This window comes from Leptodactylus fuscus, chromosome 1 (assembly GCF_031893055.1).
Source record: "Leptodactylus fuscus isolate aLepFus1 chromosome 1, aLepFus1.hap2, whole genome shotgun sequence".
NCBI classification, from domain to species: Eukaryota; Metazoa; Chordata; class Amphibia; order Anura; family Leptodactylidae; genus Leptodactylus; species Leptodactylus fuscus.
The window spans coordinates 30,296,141-30,309,499 of NC_134265.1; the positions used below are offsets into that span (position 1 = coordinate 30,296,141).

The following is a 13,359-nucleotide window of genomic DNA, read 5'->3' on the forward strand; positions in this document are numbered from 1 at the left end:
AGCTAAAATAGCAAAACAAGCGGTGACAGCCACTTCCACACAAACAGATAGAAGTTTCCCTGACCAGGATTATGAGAGGACTGGGCTGCTGTTGTTGTTTCAGAAGTTTTGGGAATCTATCCTCTTGTATTACCCAACGACACCGGGTTGGAATTAGATTTCTGTCATCCGCATTGGCAGCTCGAGTGAAAGACCTGGAGCTAAAGCTCATGACAATTTACAACTGTGCTTGGCCCATCTTTTACGACACATCTGCTATAAAGTTAAATGAACATTTCCTTTCTGGCTGACTCTGTGTACATGTTTGCATCAAATGCTTGTGGCTGACACCTTTGATCTGGCCAGTAAGTGATGTTCTTCTCCAGAGCTTTTGTAGTTAAGCAAGAGGAAAAGATGGCTTGAAGGGTGCTAAAAACTACTGTCATTACGTTAGGACAACCCATCCTGTACGTTTCATCGGTGCTACGTGTCAACAACATGTGAGGCTATTACTTTTTATTGTGCACTTCCACATTCAGCTCCGAAATTAAAGGAAAACCAAAAATGTCATCTATCAGCATTCCATAAAAGATGGCGTAGTGGGGGAGCTCCGTGTAGTTGGGACTGGATTTGGTGTAGTCAGGAGGTATAACCAGGTCTGTAGAGTCAGAACTGCGATGCAATTTTGGTCGGAGTTGGAAAAGAATTGCAGACTCCGACTTCAAAATGAAATTATGAATTATTTTTAATTATATTGAACAATTATTAATATTATTACAGTTTGTTACATATTTACTTTCATACGAATCCAACCATTGGCTTTTTCATGATTTAGAGAATCTTTACATCTTGTGTCTGACCATGGCTGTAGCCGGGGTCGGAGAAGGAGTTGGAGTCAGGATGTGGTAAAATAGTGGATCTCGAGACATTGGCTTGGCCAACTGATCCCATAGCCCTGGATATAATGGTACTGTATATTGGGATCTTTGTACCAAGTGGTTGCCTCACTTGTGTTGGAGACTGGGCTATTGCTGTATATCCCAAGAGAGATTCCCTTAGTTGCTGGTACGGTCCAACCAAACAACTGTGGTGGCTGGTTGTCTACTTGAGTCTAATAACTTCTTCATAAACTGATGGCCTATCCAAGTATGTAATTATTTTATAAGGTGGAAATACTTAAAAAGAGGGAAAAGGAGCAAAAAACGTTCCTAAGATTGAGGTTACACGTTGCAGAAAAGCTGATTTTTTTTGTTAAAAATGTTGCTGCACTTTTTTGAGCCAAGACCCAAGGTGACATCAAAAGGAGTAGCAAATAGAAAGGAAGATCTTATATACTTCTTGTGTCTGCTAAAGACACTCTTGACTTTGACTTAAAAAGAATGCAAACTGTGCAACAAAAAAAGCAACGTTTCTGCAATACGTGGCCCCAGACTTAGGCTAAGGCCCCATGGGACGTCCCGCAGCAAAAAAGCACTGCGGGAAAAACTGCAGCGGCAACGCATCAAGGTTCTTCCCGCAACGCTGAGTTTTCCTCTGCTGACTTTCTGTTACAATTATATCTATGGGGAAACCGTTGGCGTTTCCATAGATATAACTGACATGCTGCGTTTTCCAAAACCGTGCTGGTTCCCATCCACTTTGCCCTTACAGTAAAATGCCGCAATTTTTCCCATGGTGGCAATTTCGTCCCATGGGGCCCCGGCCATAAGAGGTTTTGCCATAGGTCTGGCTTCTGACGCCACCTACAAATAACTGATTTTTTGGCCGGAGGATGGGGGAGGTGAGACCATACAATTTTCCTGTAGCAGTCACTCCAAGGGAAACGTACTATGACAGAGCTCACATATCGGGGTCCTAAGTAGGGGATCCCCCCACGGCACCATCCATGTCTTACTGTACTATGGCCTAGTGGTGGAGAATATCTTTAAGAACAGACCCAACAAAGTTAACTATTGTTCTCAAATTAATTTTAGTGGCATCTTGTGGGTTTGAAACATTTTTATAAATTTTGGTCGCAGCATGTGGGTGAGATTTGCGATGGCTTACCTGCTACGATTACTGCTCGTGTGGCCCCTGTACTCACGTAGGTTTTTTATTTTTTACTTTGTCATGTTTTTTTTTGCCACTTTTTTATTATCCTTGTAATAAACACTAATGAAAAGCAAATCTCACAAGGAGATATTAAATCTCCAGAGACGGCCAAAGACATAAAAGAAGACCAATTACCATGACAAGGAAATTCTAAATTCTGCAGCAGCAAAACTAAGCCTAAAAGACATATAATACCGTGCGGCTACGTTATTAAATAAAATAAGGTGTCTGCTCCTTTTAAGTTGACATGCTAATAAGAAGGAGGCCATTTTAATGGAGCCTTCTGAAGGAGTAAATTTGGCCAAACATGGCAAATTGTCAGCTATAAATTAGACGTTGTAGAGATGTTGAGTGAAAATTCACAGGAAAGGCTTTTTCATAAAAGTTTGGGTTATTAAAGAATAATAAAGCAGCTGGGGATTTCATTCTGAATCTGTGATGGACACACTCCAGAGCAGGGAGCACGGCTACTGCATGTCCTGAGTCACACCAATCACTTCTAGGAACACATGTAACATATTAACAGGCCAGTAATTAGCAGACATTCCTACAAGCTTCCCTCCCGCACACTCAGCCTCTCCTCCTCCTCCTTCGGGTTTTATTACCTTTCATGAATCACATTAGCCCCTAGCATGCACCGCTCTGCCCTCCATATTGTGGCTGCACACAGACTTCTCCACCAATTTTATAGACTGGGTTTAGATATGCAAGTGCAGTTTAGAAATTTGTTCTGAATTTCTAAAAATTGACATTTGTCAATCTGAAATATTATTTCATAGTATCTTAGATTGAACCTTCCCAAGGTAAAGATGGCCGATTTGGCTTGTAACGAGTCAGGTTCCTCGCAAATAATTCTAGCTCTTATTTTTTTTTACAAAACCGAACAAATGGAAATACATCACGGGCAAACTAAAATGGATGCTGCATTATACTGTAAGGTGTCTTCAGAGTATAAGAGGTGAACGCTAAGGTGAGGTGTAAAAAAAACAAAAACTCATACTCAACTTCTGTTATCTCTCTTGGAACTTCTTCTGGCACTCTTTTGTGGCATCACTGGCCTGGGCTCAGTGGGGACCTGGGCATGCTGAGCTTCATGACAATCAGCGAGCCCATGTGACTGCTGGTAACCCAATCACAGGCCTCAGCCATGACCACTAGGCTGATGACATCACATGAGAGCACTGGACATCACAAGGAAAGTGACAGACGCCGCAAGGAGACCAGAGAGGTAAGGAAAGGTGAGAATGATTTTTTTTTTTTAACACCTCCCCTGGGCCTCCACCTATTATATTCTGGGGTCTGTGACTTTTCAATTTGAGATAACTTTCACTATGTTGGCTTTGTTTGCTTTATAGAACTAAAAATTGGATAGATGGGTTCCTAGGAGCCCTGACAGTGTCCTACACTATGTTTTATAGATTGGTTCCTAGGAGCCCTGACAGTGTCATACACTATGTTTTATAGATAGGTTCATAGGAGCCCTGACAGTGTTATACACTATGTTTTATAGATAGGTTCCTAGGAGACCTGACAGTGATCTACAGTATGTTTTATAGATAGGTTCCTAGGAGTCATGACAGTATTCTACACTATGTTTTATAGATAGGTTCCTAGGAGCCCTGACAGTGTTATACACTATGTTTTATAGATAGGTTCCTAGGAGCCCTGACCGTGTTCTACACTATGTTTTATAGATAGGTTCCTAGGAGCCCTGACAGTATTATACACTATGTTTTATAGATAGGTTCCTAGGAGACTGGACAGTGTTATACACTATGTTTTATAGATGGGTTCATAGCTTCCCTGACAGTGTTCTACACTATGTTTTATAGATAGGTTCCTAGGAGCCCTGACAGTGTTGTACACTATGTTTTATAGATAGGTTCCTAGGAGCCCTGACAGTGTTGTACACTATGTTTTATAGATAGGTTCCTAGAAGCCCTGACAGTGTTCTACACTATGTTTTATAGATAGGTTCCTAGGAGACCGGACAGTTTTATACACTATGTTTTATAGATGGGTTCATAGCTTCCCTGACAGTGTTATACACTATGTTTTATAGATAGGTTCCTAGGAGCCCTGACAGTGTTCTACACTATGTTTTATAAATAGGATCCTAGGAGCCCTGACAGTGTTATACACTATGTTTTATAAATAGGATCCTAGGAGCCCTGACAGTGTTCTACACTATGTTTTATAGATAGGTTCCTAGGAGACCGGACAGTTTTATACACTATGTTTTATAGATGGGTTCATAGCTTCCCTGACAGTGTTATACACTATGTTTTATAGATAGGTTCCTAGGAGTCCTGACAGTGTTCTACACTATGTTTTATAGATAGGATCCTAGGAGCCCTGACAGTGTTCTACACTATGTTTTATAAATAGGATCCTAGGAGCCCTGACAGTGTTATACACTATGTTTTATAGATAGGTTCCTAGGAGCCCTGACAGTATTCTACACTATGTTTTATAAATAGGATCCTAGGAGCCCTGACAGTGTCATACACTATGTTTTATAGATAGGTTCCTAGGAGCCCTGACAGTGTTATACACTATGTTTTATAGATAGGTTCTTAGGAGCCCTGACAGTGTTCTACACTATGTTTTATAGATTGGTTCCTAGGAGCCCTGACAGTGTTCTACACTATGTTTTATAAATAGGATCCTAGGAGCCCTGACAGTGTCATACACTATGTTTAATAGATAGGTTCCTAGGAGCCCTGACAATGTTATACACTATGTTTTATAGATAGGTTCCTAGGAGTCCTGACAGTGTTATACACTATGTTTTATAGATAGGTTCCTAGGAGCCCTGACAGTGTTATACACTATGTTTTATAGATAGGTTCCTAGGAGCCCTGACCGTGTTCTACACTATGTTTTATAGATAGGTTCCTAGGAGCCCTGACAGTATTATACACTATGTTTTATAGATAGGTTCCTAGGAGACTGGACAGTGTTATACACTATGTTTTATAGATGGGTTCATAGCTTCCCTGACAGTGTTATACACTATGTTTTATAGATAGGTTCCTAGGAGCCCTGACAGTGTTGTACACTATGTTTTATAGATAGGTTCCTAGAAGCCCTGACAGTGTTCTACACTATGTTTTATAGATAGGTTCCTAGGAGACCGGACAGTTTTATACACTATGTTTTATAGATGGGTTCATAGCTTCCCTGACAGTGTTATACACTATGTTTTATAGATAGGTTCCTAGGAGCCCTGACAGTGTTCTACACTATGTTTTATAAATAGGATCCTAGGAGCCCTGACAGTGTTATACACTATGTTTTATAAATAGGATCCTAGGAGCCCTGACAGTGTTCTACACTATGTTTTATAGATAGGTTCCTAGGAGACCGGACAGTTTTATACACTATGTTTTATAGATGGGTTCATAGCTTCCCTGACAGTGTTATACACTATGTTTTATAGATAGGTTCCTAGGAGTCCTGACAGTGTTCTACACTATGTTTTATAGATAGGATCCTAGGAGCCCTGACAGTGTTCTACACTATGTTTTATAAATAGGATCCTAGGAGCCCTGACAGTGTTATACACTATGTTTTATAGATAGGTTCCTAGGAGCCCTGACAGTATTCTACACTATGTTTTATAAATAGGATCCTAGGAGCCCTGACAGTGTCATACACTATGTTTTATAGATAGGTTCCTAGGAGCCCTGACAGTGTTATACACTATGTTTTATAGATAGGTTCTTAGGAGCCCTGACAGTGTTCTACACTATGTTTTATAGATTGGTTCCTAGGAGCCCTGACAGTGTTCTACACTATGTTTTATAAATAGGATCCTAGGAGCCCTGACAGTGTCATACACTATGTTTAATAGATAGGTTCCTAGGAGCCCTGACAATGTTATACACTATGTTTTATAGATAGGTTCCTAGGAGTCCTGACAGTGTTATACACTATGTTTTATAGATAGGTTCCTAGGAGCCCTGACAGTGTTCTACACTATAAGAAAAAGTGGTGTGTGCACTCAGCCTCATTTCATTTTATTTTATTTTGTCATCCATTCAACCTTTTTTTTTATTATTATCTTTATTTTTTCATTATATTATTCTTCATTCAATATTCAATTTTCAATTTCATTTCCATCGATCTATTTACTTAATACATATATTATCATTGCAATTACTATATATCTTGACATTAAATACACAATGCATAATGGAATATACTTTTTATACTTTATATCACATATTTTCGGATTGATCTTCTCCGCAGCACTAACACTGAACCGACAGGAAAATCCTTCCAAGGTACAACATTGGCTCTACCGTAGACAGTGACCACTTCCGTCTATGATGCGGTAGGGAGGTACTTTTTAACCCCCCCCCCCTTTTTGTTTGTACGTATTTGTCACGGGATGGTTAGAGTCTATACTATAGGCAATGTGTAATATATATTTCATGTGGAATGTATTCTCTAACCTGTTGTAAACATCAGTGTGTAGTTGGCTGATTAGGGTCTAGTGTGTTAGCACATTGTATGCAAATACCTCTAACTAGTGAGGACCAGTGAGGACAATGGGTGGAGATAATCTGATCAGTGTCTCCAAGAAGATGTTGGACGGTGCATTGTCCACAGGAGACAGGGAGTCTGCTCTCCTTGGTATAGGTGAGGGGGGAAGGATCTGTGACTCAGCCCTCCCCACCCACAGATAGAGGAAGTAACAGTCTTAGTATATAGTTGTAGCTGGAGTTAGTATGTGTTAGCCGGCCTGTGCACAGCTCTGCAGAGAGCCAGGATATAGTTACAGGACCAAGGAACCAAAGTTATCATTGGATTGTGACTTCTGTGGACTTATTGTTATTACGGTTGATGTGACCGCTGCCGGCTACTAACTTTGTGGATTACAATAAATTGCTGTTGTCTCCCGACCTCTTGCGTCCGTGTTGATTCAAAAGACCATCCGGAGGAAGACGTATACCTTTGCTCCGTGACAACTGGTTGGCAGCGGTGGGATCAACAGCGGACAGCGAGATGGACTACAGCAGCTCAGCGATTAATGGAGCCACAACCTCAGAATACAGGAACTGGACTATGGCAAGTCTACAAGTAAGGGCCCGGGAACTAAACCTGAGTTACCAGGGAAGAACGAAAGATCAACTGATCGAGGCACTGGAGGAGATGACCCTGCAAAGCGACCATGAGGAGGGCTGCCCCCAGGAGACTGGAGAGATACAGGAGTGGCAGGTACAGACCCAAAAGAGCAGATGGGTTGTTTTGTATGAGGAGGAATTGGCAGTGCTGGGGCTAGAAGCAACTGCAGAGCAAAGGAGTAGAGCGTTACAGAGGGCTCAGGAAACGGAGAAGGAGGAACAGAGAATGGCGCATGAAAAGGAAAGAATGGCGCATGAAATGCGAATGGCTGAGATAACTATGAGGAATTATAATCAAACGTCGACCCCCAGCCCAACAGTGAGAGAACCACCATATGTCTCCCATAAACACTTCAAGACCTTTGAGGAAGCGGCTGGGGATGTTGATGGATATTTTCAGGACTTCGAACACCAGTGCCGCCTGATGGAAGTCCCAGAGAAGGATTGGGTCCGGTATCTGGTGGGGCACCTACGAGATGGGGCTGCGGAAGCTCTCAGAGCCATGGACCCTAGTGATCAGCGGGACTATGAGGCCATTAAAAGAGCGGTGCAGAAGTATTATGCAGTCACTCCAGAGACCTACCGAGTTCAGTTCCGCTCTTTGTCTTACAATGGGGGAAGCTCCTTCCACATGTTCGCCCACAAGTTGAAGCAAGCATGCAAGCGCTGGCTAGAAGGAGAGGAGGCTGTCACAGTCGATAAGATCCTCCAAGTCATACTTAAGGAACAGTTCTTTTCCCAGTGCCCCGCTGAGATCCGTGAGTGGGTGCTGGAACGGAACCCAGCCACAGTTGAGCAAGCTGCTTCTCTTGCAGATGAGGGCCTGACCATCAAGCCGCAGTGGAAGAGGTTGTTTGCAGAGGAGCGGAAAACTACCACAGTCCGCCAGACACCCTTCAGCCAGCCAACCACCTTTCGTGCCCGGCCTCAGGATTACAATTCCCCCTCTACCCCTGTCCCAGCCCATCGGCCTCCAGCTATGAACAACCCTGTCCCTAGACAACGACCTACTGGAAGAATGCTAGAGCGCAGATGTTTTGGGTGCGGGCGGCCTGGACATTTGCAAGCTAGTTGCCCTGTTAACATGGGGGCACGGGCCACCGTGGCATCCCGGCCTATTCACTACCTGGGAACCACTCCTAGGACAGAAAGTTTGGCCCCATTTCCAGATGACTCCATGAATGACACATCTGTTCCACCTCCAGGGGTCTATGGGATTCAGCCTTCCGCCACACATCCCGCAAACCTTCAGAGGAAGCACTTGCAGGAGGTCCTACTGGATGGCCGAACAGTTGTTGGATTCCGGGACTCGGGAGCTTTCCTAACGGTAGCGAACCCCCGAGTTGTGCGACCCGAGGCCCTAGAGGAGGGTCCTGGCATTTCTATCAAGTTGGCAGGGGGTACTCAAAGACGTATTCCTAAAGCTACCGTGGAACTCGACTATGGTTATGGACCAAAACGATGCACAATTGGTGTGATGAGCGGGCTGCCGGCCGATGTTCTGTTAGGCAACGATGTTGGAAATCTACAGTGCCACTTTGTGGGAGCAGTGACCCGAAGCCAAGCTCAGGGAGAAGCCAACATGGATCCACCGGATTTTCTGACAGATGCCAGCCCTTCAACCCTACAACTTTACCATTCAGTACCGCCGAGGGAACCAACACCAGAACACAGATGGGTTATCCCGGCAGGAGGAAATATGAGCTATAGAGACTGATGTGCATTCCCCAATTTACCTGTGTAGGCCAATTGTGTCATGCACATGTTTTGAGAGGGGGAGGGGTTGTCACGGGATGGTTAGAGTCTATACTATAGGCAATGTGTAATATATATTTCATGTGGAATGTATTCTCTAACCTGTTGTAAACATCAGTGTGTAGTTGGCTGATTAGGGTCTAGTGTGTTAGCACATTGTATGCAAATACCTCTAACTAGTGAGGACCAGTGAGGACAATGGGTGGAGATAATCTGATCAGTGTCTCCAAGAAGATGTTGGACGGTGCATTGTCCACAGGAGACAGGGAGTCTGCTCTCCTTGGTATAGGTGAGGGGGGAAGGATCTGTGACTCAGCCCTCCCCACCCACAGATAGAGGAAGTAACAGTCTTAGTATATAGTTGTAGCTGGAGTTAGTATGTGTTAGCCGGCCTGTGCACAGCTCTGCAGAGAGCCAGGATATAGTTACAGGACCAAGGAACCAAAGTTATCATTGGATTGTGACTTCTGTGGACTTATTGTTATTACGGTTGATGTGACCGCTGCCGGCTACTAACTTTGTGGATTACAATAAATTGCTGTTGTCTCCCGACCTCTTGCGTCCGTGTTGATTCAAAAGACCATCCGGAGGAAGACGTATACCTTTGCTCCGTGACAGTATTGTATATTTTTTTTGTATATAAAGCTTTTATTTGATAGTCACCAACATGCCATGATTAAGGTCAGGGCCGCCATCAGGAATTTTGGGGCCCCATACAGCCTAAGTGTCTGCCCCCCCCCCCCCGCCATTTTAAAACGACCTTATTTTGCGACATACCAATTCTGTATCACATTTCCCTTTATTTAGCAGCATTACAAGGCTTAATCAGATTCTATTTGCAGGTATCATCTACTATGTGTAGAGAGCCAGCACCATCTATAAGAGCCCTCCTAATAAATCCTCAGGGTTTATTCACATTGCGTTTTTGGCCTCCCTTGCCGGGATACGTTGGTAACAAGTCAGAATCAGCTGTCAACTTATCCCTGCACAAAGAACTGGCCATTAAAAAAAAGGGGGGGCCTGCAGTTCTCCGTGCAGGGATAAGTGGGGAGCTGATTGTGACTGGTTACCAACGTATCCCGGCAAGGGAGGCCAAAAACGCAATGTGAATACTCCTTTAAAGTGAAAGTCCCACCCCCAAACAGGCTGCTATGCTAGTAGCATAGCTGCCTACATCATTATTAATACAAAGCACACATAGCTTTGGAGCTATTGTGTGCTTTGTAGTTCTCCAGCTAAAAACTTATATATTATATATTATTGCCCCAGCTTCCTCTCCGCAGTGCCGCACACCCGATGTCCCAACAATCCCCCTCCCCCCCCCCCCGTCCACCCTCTAACATCTTTCCATTGCTCCCAGTACCCATATCTCCCAACTTTTGAAGAACCATAAGAGGGACAAAATGTGCGGCGCGCTTTGCGCGCCACAGGAAATTTAGCCCCACCCACTGTTATGTTGACTCCGACAACTCATTAATTTTTCATGTGCCCGCACACAGTATAATCCTCCTACAGTCACCTGTAAACTATATGTCCCCCCTCCGTCTCTCCCCCAGCTTCATATACACCCTTCATCTGCCTCCAGATTCATGTCCCCTCCATCTCTGCCCCCAGATTCATGTCCCCTCCATCTCTGCCCCCAGATTCATGTCCCCTCCATCTCTGCCCCCAGATTCATGTCCCCCTTCCATCTCTGCCCCCAGATTCATGTCCCCCCTCCATCTCTGCCCCCAGATTCATGTCCCCTCTCCATCTCTGCCCCCAGATTCATGTCCCTCCATCTCTGCCCCCAGATTCATGTCCCTCCATCTCTGCCCCCAGATTCATGTCCCCCCATCTCTGCCCCCAGATTCATGTCCCCCCCATCTCTGCCCCCAGATTCATGTCCCCCATCTCTGCCCTCAGATTCATGTCCCCCCATCTCTGCCCCCAGATTCATGTCCCCCCATCTCTGCCCCCAGATTCATGTCCCCCCATCTCTGCCCCAGATTCATGTCCCCCATCTCTGCCCCCAGATTCATGTCCCCCCATCTCTGCCCCCAGATTCATGTCCCCCCAACTCTGCCCCCAGATTAATGTCCCCCCTCCATCTCTGCCCCCAGATTCATGTCCCCTCCATCTCTGCCCCCAGATTCATGTCCCTCCATCTCTGCCCCCAGATTCATGTCCCCCCAACTCTGCCCCCAGATTCATGTCCCCCCATCTCTGCCCCCAGATTCATGTCCCCCCCAACTCTGCCCCCAGATTCAAGTCCCCCATCTCTGCCCCCAGATTCATGTCCCCCCATCTCTGCCCCCAGATTCATGTCCCCCCAACTCTGCCCCCAGATTCATGTCCCCCCAACTCTGCCCCCAGATTCATGTCCCCCCTCAATCTCTGCCCCCAGATTCATGTCCCCTCCATCTCTGCCCCCAGATTCATGTCCCTCCATCTCTGCCCCCAGATTCATGTCCCCCCAACTCTGCCCCCAGATTCATGTCCCCCCATCTCTGCCCCCAGATTCATGTCCCCACATCTCTGCCCCCAGATTCATGTCCCCCCATCTCTGCCCCCAGATTCATGTCCCCCCAACTCTGCCCCCAGATTCATGTCCCCTCCATCTCTGCCCCCAGATTCATGTCCCCATCTCTGCCCCCAGATTCATGTCCCCCCATCTCTTCCCCCAGATTCATGTCCCCTCCATCTCTGCCCCCAGATTCATGTCTCCACAGCTCTGCCCCCAGATTCATGCCCCCCATCTCTGCCCCCAGATTCATGCCCCCCATCTCTGCCCCCAGATTCATGTCCCCCCATCTCTGCCCCCAGATTCATGTCCCCTCCATCTCTGCCCCTAGATTCATGTCTCCACAGCTCTGCCCCCAGATTCATGTCCCCACAGCTCTGCCCCCAGATTCATGTCCCCACATCTCTGCCCCCAGATTCATGTGCCCCCATCTCTTCCCCCAGATTCATGTCTCCACAGCTCTGCCCCAGATTCATGCCCCCCATCTCTGCCCCCAGATTCATGTCCCTCCATCTCTGCCCCCAGTGTCATGCCGTCCTCTCCTTCATCTGCCCCAGTTTCACGTTCCACATTAGACTTACCTTCTCCTTCGTTCCCCCGTTGCTCTCTCGGCGCCTCTCTCTCTTACTGGCGCACAGTTGTAGACGCGATGCGACGTCATCACATCGCGTCTACACTGCCGGGTAGCCGGCGGCAGCGCTGAAGCGAGGAGCTGACCTGTGTCAGCTCCTCTCTTCGCTGCTGCCGCCGGTCTCGCTGACACATATGCGGCTGAAGCGAGGAGCTGACCTGTGTCAGCTCCTCGCTTCAGCCGCATATGTGTCAGCGAGAGAGGCGGCAGCAGCGAAGAGAGGAGCTGACATAGGTCAGCTCCTTGCTTCAGCCGCGTATGTCTGCAACTCAGATCTGCGTCCTCTGGACGCAGATCTGAGTTGAAACAGCAGACATAGAATGACTGCTGCCGATGCCAGGGGGCCTGGGCCCCCCCCATTTTTAAATTTGGCCGGGCCCCTGACGCCAGTAGCAGTAGTACTGGCCTATCGGCGGCCCTGATTAAGGTGCTTCGGCACTGAAACGCGTTGGCGAGAAACAGTACCACCTTAGCACATGGACCCTGTACTTTGAGATGTCTGTGAAAGCAAAGTTTTTTTAATGAAACCAATAAAGATGAAGTTTTGATTTGAAACTTACGAGGAGTCCCCGGTGCTGGATTTTTCTTCGTTTCTAAGTGTTCTACACTATGTTTTATAGATTGGTTCCTAGGAGCCCTGACAGTGTTCTACACTATGTTTTATAGATAGGTTCCTAGTAACTGAAACAAATAGAATTGACTGCCCAGGACCAGATAGAGCTAGATAAAAAAAATTCCAACTGTGCCAGAATCATCGGAGCTGCAGCTATTGAAGGATGCAAAGATTTGGAGTTGGTGGAAGTGGTGAAAGATCGTCTTTTAATGCAAAAATGCCCAGAATCCTACAGAGAAATGACTTGTAGCTGCTTTCAAGTCTGGCTATTCGTTCAGCATCTTAGGGAGCCTTCACTCGGAGTTTACGCTCCGCTGATTCTGAACGTAAACTCGTTCACAGTGAGCGGCGTAAAAAATAGATCCCATTGACTTGAATGGGTTCCGGCATACGCGGGCTACCCGTTGAAATCAACGGTAGGCTTTTTTTTTTTTTTACCTATTGCTTTCAATGTGATACGCGAGTATGCCGGCACCCACAGAAATCAATGGGATCTGTTTTAATGCCGCTCACTCTGAACGAGTTTTACGTTCAGAATGAGCGAGCGTAAACTCCGTGTGCAGGCTCCCTAAAATGGGGTTTTCAGGAGCTGTTTGCTTACGGAGCACTGCTTTCACTTCAGAAGCCATGTGACATCACATTCATCAGTTATATA

At 45.9% G+C, this 13,359-nt stretch overlaps 1 protein-coding gene across 1 annotated transcript in view; it reads right to left on the reverse strand.

The window, feature by feature from the left end:
• FGF10 (fibroblast growth factor 10) overlaps nucleotides 1-13,359 on the reverse strand; it is an 81,105-nt gene that overhangs the window by 29,631 nt on the left and 38,115 nt on the right. The window lies entirely within an intron of this gene.